Source organism: Balaenoptera musculus, chromosome 10 (assembly GCF_009873245.2).
Source record: "Balaenoptera musculus isolate JJ_BM4_2016_0621 chromosome 10, mBalMus1.pri.v3, whole genome shotgun sequence".
NCBI classification, from domain to species: domain Eukaryota; kingdom Metazoa; phylum Chordata; class Mammalia; order Artiodactyla; family Balaenopteridae; genus Balaenoptera; species Balaenoptera musculus.
The window spans coordinates 69,797,217-69,807,694 of NC_045794.1; positions in this window are offsets into that span (position 1 = coordinate 69,797,217).

A 10,478-nucleotide genomic window follows, 5' to 3' on the forward strand; every position below is an offset into this window, starting at 1 on the left:
CAAATCCTAGAGATTGAAACACAAACTTTTTAATTCTGTGACTGTTTTGTTCACAACTGATTTTGAAGTTATTGGTAGTGTTAGAAAATTTTCATGTGAAAGGCCAGTGGAGTCACATGGCACACACCTGATCCATCAGAAGTTCAGTGTCCGGGAGATTGGTTCAAGACGGCGGAATAGAAGGACGTGCTCTCCCTCTTGCAAGAACACCGGAATCACAACTAACTGCTGAACAATCATCGATAGGAAGACAATGGAACTCACCAAAAAAGATATCCCACATCCAAAGACAAAGGAGAAGCCAGAGTGAGAATGTAGGAGGGGAGCAACCACAATAAAATCAAATCCCATAACTGCTGGGTGGGTGACTCACAAACTGGAGAACACATACCACAGAAGTCCACCCAATGGAGTGAAGGTTCGGAGCCTCACATCAGGCTTCCCAACCTAGGGGTCCGGCAATGGGAGGAAGAATTCCTAGAGAATCAGACTTTGAAGGCTAGCAGGATTTGACTGCAGGACTTTGACAGGACTGGGGGAAACAGAGACTCCACTCTTGGAGGGCACACACAATGCAGTGTGTGCATCGGGACCCAGGGGAAGGAGCAGTGACCCCATAGGAGACTGAACCAGACCTACCTGCTAGTGTTGGAGGGTCTCCTGCAGAGGCAGGGGGTGGCTATGGACAAGGACACTGGCAGCAGAAGTTCTGGGAAGTACTCCTTGGTGTGAGCCCACCCATAGTCCACCATTAGCCCCACCAAAGAGCCCACGTAGACCCAGCGTTGGGTTGCCTCAGGCCAAACAACCAACAGGGAGGGAACCCAGCCCCAACCATCAGCAGTCAAGCAGATTAAAATTTTACTGACCTCTGCCCACCAGAGCAACAGCCAGCTCTACCCACCACCAGTCCCTCCCATCAGGAAACTTGCACAAGCCTCTTAGATAGCCTCATCCACCAGAGGGCAGATAGCAGAAGCAAGAAGAACTACAATCCTGCAGCCTGTGGAACAAAAACCACATTCACAGAAAGATAGACAAGATGAAAAGGCAGAGGGCTATGTACCAGATGAAGGAACAAGATAAAACTCCAGAAAACCAACTGAATGAAGTGGAGATAGGCAACCTTCCAGAAAAAGAATTCAGAATAATGATAGTGGAGATGATCCAGGACCTCGGAAAAAGAATGGAGGCAAAGATTGAGAAGAGGCAAGAAATGTTTAAGAAAGACCTAGAATTAAAGAAAAAACAAACAAACAGAGATGAACAATACAATAACTGAAATGAAAACTACACTAGAAGGAATCAATAGCAGAATAACTGAAGCAGAAGAATGGATAAGTGACCTGGAAGACAGAATGGTGGAATTCACTACTGTGGAACAGAATAAAGAAAAAATAATGAAAAGAAATGAAGACATCCTAAGAGACCTCTGGGACAACATTAAACACAACAACATTCACCTTATAGGGGTCCTAGAAGGACAAGAGAGAGAGAAAGGACCCAAGAAAATATTTGAAGAGATTACAGTCAAAAACTTCCCTAACATGGGAAAGGAAATAGCCACCCAAGTCCAGGAAGTGCAGCGAGTCCCATACAGCATAAATCCAAGGAGAAACACTCCAAGAAACATAGTAATCAAATTGGCAAAAATTAAAGACAAAGAAAAATTATTGAAAGCAGCAAGGGAAAAAGGACAAATAACATACAAGGGAACTCCCATAACCTTAACAGCTGATTTCTCAGCAGAAACTCTACAAGCCAGAAGGGAGCGGCATGATATACTTAAAGTGATGAAAGGAAAGAACCTACAACCAAGATTACTCTACCCAGAAGGATCTCAGTCAGATTTGATGGAGAAATCAAAAGCTTTACAGACAAGCAAAAGCTAAGAGAATTCAGCACCACCAAACCAGCTCTACAACAAATGCTAAAGTAACTTCTCTAAGTGGGAAACACAAGAGAAGAAAAGGACCTACAAAAACGAACCCAAAACAATTAAGAAAATGGTCATAGGAACATACATATTGATAATTACCTTAAACGTGAATGGATTAAATGCTCCAACCAAAAGACACAGGCTCGCTGAATGGATACAAAAACAAGACCCATCTATATGCTGTCTACAAGAGACCCACTTCAGACTTAGGGACACATACAGACTGAAAGTGAGGGTATGGAAAAAGATATTCCATGCAAATGGAAATCAAAAGAAAGCTGGAGGAGCAATACTCATATCAGATAAAATAGACATTAAAATAAAGAATGTTACAAGAGAAAAGGAAGGACACTACACAATGATCAAGGGATCAATCCAAGAAGAAGTTATAACAGTTATAAATATATATGCACCCAACATAGGAGCACCTCAATACATAAGGCAACTGCTAACAGCTATAAAAGAGGAAATCGACAGTAACACAATGATAGTGGGGGACTTTAACACCTCACTTACACCAATGGGCAGATCATCCAAACAGAAAATTAATAAGGAAACCAAACCTTTAAATGACACAATAGACCAGATAGATTTAATTGATATTTATAGGACATTCCATCCAAAAACAGCAGATTACACTTTCTTCTCAAGTGCGCATGGAACATTCTCCAGGATAGATCACATCTTGGGTCAAAAATCAAGCCTCAGTAAATTTAAGAAAATTGAATTCATATCAAGCATCTTTTCTGACCACAACGCTATGAGATTAGAAATCAATTACAGGGAAAAAACGTAAAAAACACAAACACATGGAGGCCAAACAATACTTTTCTAAATAACCAAGAGATCACTGAAGAAATCAAAGAGGAAATCAAAAAATACCTAGAGACAAATGACAATGAAAACACGACAATCCAAAACCTATGGGATGCAGCAAAAGCAGTTCTAAGAGGGAAGTTTATAACTATACAAGCCTACCTCAAGAAACAAGAAAAATCTCAAAACAACAATCTAACCTTACACCTAAAGGAACTAGAGAAAGGAGAACAAACAAAACCCAAAGGTAGCAGAAAGAAAGAAATCATAAAAATCAGAGCAGAAATAAATGAAATAGAAACAAAGAAAACAATAGCAAATCTCAATAAAACTGAAAGCTGTTTCTTTGAGAATAAACAAAATTGGTAAACCATTAGCCAGACTCATCAAGAAAAAGAGGGAGAGGACTCAAATCAATAAAATTACAAATGAAAAAGGAGAAGTTACAACACACACCGCAGAAATACAAAGCATCCTAAGAGACTACTACAAGCAACTCTATGCCATTAAAATGGACAACCTGGAAGAAATGGACAAATTTTTAGAAAGGTATAACCTTCCAAGACAGAACCAGGAAGAAACAGAAAATATGAACAGAACAATCAAAAGTAATGAAATTGAACTGTGATTAAAAATCTTCCAACAGGGCTTCCCTGGTGGCGCAGTGGTTGAGAGTCTGCCTGCCAATACAGGGGACACGGGTTCGAGCCCTGGTCGGGGAAGATCCCACATGCCACGGAGCAACTGGGCCCGTGAGCCACAATTACTGAGCCTGCACGTCTGGAACCTGTGCTCCGCAACAGGAGAGGCCTTGATGGTGAGAGGTCCGTGCACTGCGATGAAGAGTGGTCCCCACTTGCCGCAGCTAGAGAAAGCCCTCGCACAGAAACGAAGACTCAGCACAGTCATAAATAAATAAATAAATAAATAAATAAATAAATAAATAAAAGAACGTGAATTTCAAAAAAAAAAAAAATCTTCCAACAAACAAAAGTCCAGGACACGATGGCTTCACAGGTGAATTCTATCGAACATTTAGAGAAAAGCTAACACCCCTCCTTCTCAAACTCTTCCAAAAAACTGCAGAGAAAGGAACACTCCCAAACTCATTCTATGAGGCCACCATTACCCTGATACCAAAACCAGACAAAGATACTATAAGAATAGAAAATTACAGACCTGTATCACTGATGAATATAGATGCAAAAATCCTCAACAAAATACTAGCAAACAGAATCCAACAACACATTAAAAGGATCATACACCATGATCAAGTGGGATTTATCACAGGGATGCAAGGATTCTTCAATATACGCAAATCAATCAGTGTGATACACCATATTAACAAATTGAAGAATAAAAACCATATGATCATCTCAGTAGATGCAGAGAAAACTTTTGACAAAATTCAACACCTATTTATGATAAAAACTCTCCAGAAAGTGGGCATAGAGGGAACCTACCTCAACATAATAAAGGCCATATATCACAAACGCACAGCAAACATCATTCTCAACAGTGAAAAACTGAAAGCATTTCCTTTAAGATCAGGAAGAAGACAAGGATGTCCACTCTCACCACTATTATTCAACATAGTTTTGGAAGTCCTAGCCACGGCAATCAGAGAAGAAAAAGAAATAAAAGGAATACAAATTGGAAAAGAAGAAGTAAAACTGTCACTGTTTAGATGACATGATACTATACATAGATAATCCTAAAGCTCCCACTAGAAAACTACTAGAGCTAATCAATGAATTTGGTAAAGTAGCAGGATACAAAATTAATGCACAGAAATCTCTTGCATTCCTATACACTAATGATGAAAAATCTGAAAGAGAAATTAATGAAACACTCCCATTTACCACTGCAACAAAAAGAATAAAATACCTAGGAATAAACCTACCTAGGGAGACAAAAGACCTGTATGCAGAAAACTATAAGACACTGATGAAAGAAATAAAAGATGATACCAACAGATGGAGAGATATACCATGTTCTTGGATTGGAAGAATCAACATTTTGAAAATGACTATACTACCCAAAGCAATCTACAGATTCAATGCAATCCCTACCAAACTACCAATGGCATTTTTCACAGAACTAGAACAAAAAATCTTAAAATTTGTATGGAGACACAAAAGACCCCGAATAGCCAAAGCAGTCTTGGGGAAAAAAGCAGAGCTGGAGGAATCAGACTCCCTGACTTCAGACTCTACTACAAAGCTACAGTAATCAAGACAATATGGTACTGGCACAAAAACAGAAATATAGATAAATGGAACAAGATAGAAAGCCCAGAGATAGACCCACGCACATATGGTCAACTAATCTATGACGAAGGAGGCAAGGATATACAGTGGAGAAAAGACAGTCTCTTCAATAAGTGGTGCTGGGAAAACTGGACAGCTACATTGAAAAGAATGAAATTAGAACACTCCCTAACACCATACACAAGAATAAACTCAAAATGGATTAGAGACCTAAATGTAAGACCAGACACCATAAAATTCTTAGAGGAAAACTTAGGAAGAGCACTCTTTGACATAAATCACAGCAAGATCTTTTTTGATCCACCTCCCAGAGTAATGGAAATAAAAACAAAAATAAACAAATGGGACCTAATGAAACTTCAAAGCTTTTGCACAGCAAAGGAAACCATAAACAAAAGGAAAAGACAACCCTCAGAATGGGAGAAAATATTTGCTAACGAATCAACGGACAAAGGATTAATCTCCAAAATATATAAACAGCTCAAGCAGCTCGATATTAAAAAAACAAACAACCCAATCCAAAAATGGGCAGAAGACCTAAACAGACATTTCTCCAAAGAAGACATACAGATGGCCAAGAAGCACTTGAAAAGGTGCTGAACAGCACTAACTTTTAGAGAAATGCAAATCAAAACTACAATGAGGAATCACCTCACACCAGTTAGAATGGGCATCCTCAGAAAATCTACAAACAACAAATCCTGGAGAGGATGTGGAGAAAAGGGAACCCTCTTGCACTGTTGGTGGGAATGTAAATTGATACAGCCACTATGGAGAACAGTAGGGAGGTTCCTTAAAAAACTTAAAATAGAATTACCATATGACCCACCAATCCCACTACTGGGTATATACCCAGAGAAAACCGTAATTAAAAAAGAAACATGCACCCCTATGTTCATTGCAGCACTATTTACAATAGCCAGGTCATGGAAGCCACCTAAATGCCCATCGACAGATGAATGGGTAAAGAAGATGTGGTACATATATACAATGGAATATTACTCAGCCATAAAATGGAAAGAAATTGGGTCATTTGTAGAGACGTGGATGGACCTAGAGACTGTCATACATAGTGAAGTAAGTCAGAAAGACAAAAACAAATATTGTATATTAACTCATATATGTGGAACCTAGAAAAATGGGACAGATGAACTAGTTTGCAGGGCAGAAATTGAGACACAGTTGTAGAGAACAAACGTATGGACACCAAGGGGGGAAAGCGGCGGGGGCTGATGGTGGTGGTGTGATGAATTGGGAGATTGGGATTGACATGTACAGGTACAATGAGTCACTCTTGTCATTTAAGGAAGTTCCCCATCAGTGTAGGGAACTGTTTATCAGGCAAGTTCCCAGGTGTAAGCTAAGAGGCCACCTTACATGCAGTGTTTTCTAAGACTAGACAGTCTCAGGCCTACTACACTAACTCTTTCCTGCACAGAAGGTCTTCAGAAAATTTATGAGGTAAAGGATACTGCCTTTTATTCCAAGTATGAGATCACAAGTGAAAGATGCATCCATGCTTTTGTTAATAAATTAATTTATTTGATGTATTCTTGTGATACGACGGGGACACTAAATCACAGTACTCAAAGCTGACCTATATGTGGACTGTGGTTGAGGCCTTAGGCTGAGAACAAATAGCTTGAAAACACCCTCATGTTCAATAGTATAATGCAAGACATTCTTGCACGTCTTGCAAAGAGGGTGGACCAAGTGAATTGGGCAAACCTTAGCCTATACCCTACCTTAAAAGTTTATGGAGTGGTGGTGGTAGAGGGCTTAAAGAAACCCATATGCTCAGAAAATGAGAGGACTCTTGTTTTCATCCTCTTGGTAACACATGAATCTCCCTATAGAAGCCTAGGGAACAAGAAGGTCCACCGAGCTATGGTTGTAATATTGCGGCTTATAGATTTTAATTTAGAGAAAATAAAGATAGGTAATGTTTCTGAAAAAGCTGAATTTTCTGATTAAAAATCCACTTCTGGTACAGTGTCTATAGATTGAACAGAGACATCAGAAATATTATAGAAAAAAGATTGGTTGGCTTTGAAATAGACCAAAAGTGAAAGATGGGAAAATGGTGTTTGCAATATTTTTAATAATATGGATGAATATATGACATGATAAACATCATATAATAATATGTGTAATAAATTGGTATGATGGCATGCAAGGTTACCTGTTTCTTGTGTTTAGTAAGAATTACTAATTAAAAGCACAGTTTCATATATCCAATAATAGTCCAGGCATGTTTGAGTTGAAAGAAAATGTCTATACCCGAAAGTCAAACATCAATAAACACAAAAGTATACACTAAAACTCAGTATCTTTATATCATAGAGTCTTGAAAAATAACCCTCTCAATATTGCGACTATTTTCTTTTTAATTCATTTTGAGGTCGTTGGTAGTGTTTACCAAATTTTCTTGTAGAAGTATTTCAGACCTTTTAAAACATGTTGTATTTTTTAACACAGAATAAATTCTTATAATCTCAATTGATTTAAATTTGTTGCCCTGTGACATGCTGGCCATTTTTCATTCAGTGGTATTTAGACACACTAGATAGTGATATACTTAATACAACAGGAATATTGCTGATTTTGTTATTAAATCTGATCTTGTTGCTTAACTCTTTCCCAATACTTTCTGTTTTCTGGAGTTTCAATAGTAATAAAATACATTTCAAAACGAAAAAAATTAGCATTTCCTCCCAAGTGAAATAAAATCAAATAAATGAATAAATAGTAAACAACTTACACTGAAATATCAGTTATAAAATCTGATTTACTCATACCATAATGTGTTTATACCCTAGAAAATTATAATGAAATGACTGAATTTTTTCGTATAATATCTTCTTTCTAATTCCACTACATATAATAATTTAAATGCTATTTATACACATACATTTACACACATATTAAACCAATTTTCTGATTAAAAAAAATGTAGAGATTCTTACAAACATATTCTGTGGTCCAGTATCTTTTATACTTTTTCCCTGAAATAAAATGTGCAACTGGGATGAACTATTAATTAAAGAAGTGAGCAGTTCTGCATGTTTTTCATTCCATAAATCTTTTCAGACATTCAGGAGAATGTCTACTATACTTGAGTACAGTTAATAATAAGCTTTAATAATTTTCAACAATGATTACACACTTCATTTTCATATTACAAATGCTCTTGTAAAAAAAAGTTTCCTTTTACTTTGTTTCAAATATTCAGAATATTAGCAAAGGCTAATCTTAAAATAATTTGACTTGTCAAGAAATAGCTTCTGCTTTCCCTGGTTTTATCATTTATATAGTGTTAAAACCCATTATCATTCAACAAATATTTATAGATTTACTGGAAATATGCCATTATCCTCTTTCATTTAATGGGTGACTTCAAAAGAAAAAGGAATAGAGAAGAAAAATGAAGAGGTTAAACAATGAAACATAACAGGTAATGTAAAAAATAAAAAGTTTTTTTTCTTTTGTAGCCTTATATCATGGCAGTAAAAACATTAGATTTTTGTGTTTTATGTTTGCCAGGGGCTCTTATGTCCCTGAAGAATTATTGCCCTAAGATCAGAAAGAGAAAATAAAGGCATACACATATTTTTAAAATGTTGCAAACATTAAACAAACAGGACTAACAGTATTTCTACTGTATTCTCTTAAAATTTTGTTTCATTGAAATCCTTTTAAAGAAGTTTCTGCCAACGTCTCTCATTCAGGTGCCTGGAGAAGGGAAATGTGGGTGGCAGTGACTAACCGAACTAGCAGCTATTGTTTACCAAACAAATTTGGACAGATTTTATCTGTGATTGCCAAATGGAATCAAAACCATAGAGTACAGAGTCAGACAACCTCAGAGGGCAGTTGGGGTTTTTGTTTGTTCAGGTTTTTTTTGGTCTTTTTTTTTGCCACACCTTGCAGCTTGCGGGATCTTAGTTCCCTGACCAGGGATCAAACCCGTGCCCCCTGCAGTGGAAGTGCAGAGTCCTAACCACTGGACCGCCAAGGAATTCCGGGCAATAGGGTTTTATAACTGATGGCATACTGAGTAATCTGACCCATTAAAGATCATTAACATTTATTGGCCACCTACATTGTGAAGTACTGAGCAAGGCTTTAGAGGTCACTTTTGTCTCAGACCCTTTCTTCCTTCCTACTTGCTGTTTCCTCTTGCTTGCTGTGCTCTTTCCCCTTATCCTCTCATTTCCTTTGGTTCTTCATTCAGAAGTCATTTTCTCCATGAGGCCATCTTTGTACAGCCTATTTCAAACTGCAATCTTCATAATTCCCCAACACTCCTTATTCTACTTCCTGACTTATTTTTTTTCTCTATAGCACTTCCCACCATCTGACATAATAATTTTGTTTATATGTTGTTGTTTGGCTCTGCTGACTTGAATGTAACCTTCATGATATTTTGTTTGCTTTGTTTTATCCACTACTCTTTCTCTAGCACTTAGAACAGTGCCCAAGAAGTAGCAGTTGCTCAATAAGTAACTGTTGAATGAGTGACTCTCCTTTTTGAAGTGCTCTCTGATTTCCTAAAGCAAACTTAGGCATTTTCCTTCTGGGTGTCCATAAAAATTATAACATGCACACAATTTATTTGTTCACATGTCAGGATGTGTGACTGACTCTGAGTTTAACTACAGGGACAGGGCTGGTTACCTAATTTAGAGAGCCCAGCGCAAAATGTGAATGTGAGGTCCCTTGTTCAAAAGTTAAGAATTTCAAGATGGCAACTGCCAAGTATTAAGCCAAGTGTGGAGTTCTTCTAAAGACAAGTTGTATGCTCCTGAAGCTAGCCCTGAAGAGGAACTATACATGTATCTATTCATCTTCATATCTCATAAGTAAGTAATGTCCCTGGCACATAGTAGGTTCTCCATAAATGCTTGTTGACTGAATGCATCCATCTTTATCTGGGAGAAGAAAAGAAGATAAAAGGAATTTTTAAGTAGTCCACTTATATAGTACCATCACAAAATAGTCCTGATTTTTGGAAACATAATTAAAATGGGGAGCCTGAAGTAAGCTAAATGTGTTTTGCAAGTGATATAACAACTTGCAGGGGAAGTCAGGATTACGTGTTGCCCTTAATTTTAATTCATTGTTTCACTTCTGATCCAGATTGATTTTCAGAACTTTCTACGTTTTCTACTTCAGAAATGAAAAACAAATATTGAGAGAGATATGATCCTGATCTAGTCTATCTTACCAAGTAAGTCTTTATTTTATTCAAGGTGTAAAGCAACACCTTTTAAGACAATGTTTCCTAAAATCATAAAGGTGACAGATTTGATCAGTAGTGCATATATTTTGTGATTTAACTGTAGTAACTGAAAATAGGCAATCTAGTATCTAGAGACCTTTTTTGTTTCTTTGATACAAAAAACAAATATATCAGAATATATTTCTATAATATTTATTTGATTACAAATAAG